The sequence below is a fragment of the Cynoglossus semilaevis genome, chromosome W, assembly GCF_000523025.1.
Source record: "Cynoglossus semilaevis isolate Cse_v1.0 chromosome W, Cse_v1.0, whole genome shotgun sequence".
Lineage (NCBI taxonomy): Eukaryota > Metazoa > Chordata > Actinopteri > Pleuronectiformes > Cynoglossidae > Cynoglossus > Cynoglossus semilaevis.
This window is the reverse complement of record NC_024327.1, coordinates 10,828,714-10,830,437: the sequence shown is the minus strand read 5'-3', so window position 1 is coordinate 10,830,437 and position 1,724 is coordinate 10,828,714. Positions and strand designations below refer to the sequence as shown.

The 1,724-nt window shown below is 40.1% G+C and overlaps 1 protein-coding gene across 3 annotated transcripts in view; it reads left to right on the top strand.

Annotated features, from left to right (window-relative positions):
• Positions 1-1,724, top strand: part of LOC103397188 (glutamine--fructose-6-phosphate aminotransferase [isomerizing] 1-like) — a 561,006-nt gene that overhangs the window by 344,749 nt on the left and 214,533 nt on the right. The window lies entirely within an intron of this gene.

Below are 1,724 nucleotides of genomic sequence, written 5' to 3'. Positions count from 1 at the left end.
CCAGTGCAGGTACTGGCAATCTTGTTAAAGTTGAAGGTCGCATGGATTCCAGTCAGTATCAGCAAATTCTTGCGAACAATGTTCAAGAATCAGTGACAAAGTTGAAGTTGCGCCGGGGCTGGATACTTCAACAAGACAACGACCCTAAACACCGCTCAAATTCTACCAAAGCATTCATGCAGAGGAACAAGTACAACGTTCTGGAATGGCCATCTCAGTCCCCAGACCTGAATATCATTGAAAATCTATGGTCTATTTTAAAGCAGGCTGTCCATGCTCGGAAACCATCAAACCTGACTGAACTGAAGATGTTTTATAAAGAAGAATGGTCAAAAATACCTTCAACCAGAATCCAGACACTCATTGGAAGCTATAGGAAGCATTTAGAGGCTGTTATTTCTGCAAAAGGAGGATCTACTAAATACTGATGTAATTTTTCTGTTGGGGTGCCCAAATTTATGCACCTGCCTACTTTTGTTTAAGTAATTATTGCACACTTTCTGTAAATCCTATAAACTTCATTTCACTTCTAAAATATCACGGTGTTTGTTTGCTATATGATATATTTAATTGAAATTGCTGTTCCGAACAACCAATGATCCATAAAGGAAAATCTTGAAAATGATCAGAGGTGCCCAAACTTTTTCATACCACTGTACCGTAACTAGATACCGCAGCAGCGCCGACTTGTCTCAATTACCACATAGTCAAAATTATCAGCACATAATCAAACACACACACACCTTTTTCATAATTAAAATACTGTTTTTGAAACCTCTTCCAGCTAATGAGGGATGGTGGTGAATAGCACTCCATTTATTGTGAGAAAAATATATGGTTTCTCTGCCACATGAATCTTTATATGTAATGCAGCAGTAATAGGTTTGACAGTTTTTCCCAAAAACACACACTCAAGTACCCACAGCCCTTTGAATCTTGTTACATTTTGGTTATGACTTTTCCTGCTCTTCTGACTGTGTAATTGCTGAACCAGTGTGTAAATGAATAGACTCACACATGCTGCAGTAATGTGTCTCCATCAGGTACAGATGGGTAATGAAGTTTATAGATAACGTCATACTACAATAAAACACATGGGGTTAGATGTTACTCCCCATTTGGGTGAAGTCTCCACCAATCTCCAATAACTATAGACAGTTAGCATTGCTAGGATAGTAATAAGAAAATAAAAGGATCCAGGTTTGAATCCCACCTGGGCTGGCTGCGGTGTGTTGAGCAAGCACCAATTCCTTGCTGCCAAAAGCGATCACTGCTCTTCAGGAATGCAGAATTGCGTGTTTCATGTGTCCTCATACTGTATGTACAATAACAATAAAGGTGAAATGCTAGTTAGAACCTGGCCTCAGTCACAATCAGACATCAGTGTTTCCCCACAGGTGTTTAGGAGACTGTGGTGGGTTTAGGACAGTTAGCCTCGTTTTAATGGTATGTTAGAAGTTGTCTGGTGCAGTGATATTGACAACATATCTTTTCTTCTTTTCCTTTCATCTTTTGATTTTTCAGGGGTTACCACAGCGAATCATTGTTTTCCATCTCTCCCTGTTCTCTGCATCTTCTACTCTGACTCCAACTATCTGCATGTCCTCCCTCACTGCATCCATAAATCTCTTTTTTGTCTCCTACCTGGTAGCTCCATCTCCAGCATTCTTCTACCAATGTATCCACTGTCCCTCCTCCGCACATGTCCAAACCATCTCAATCTG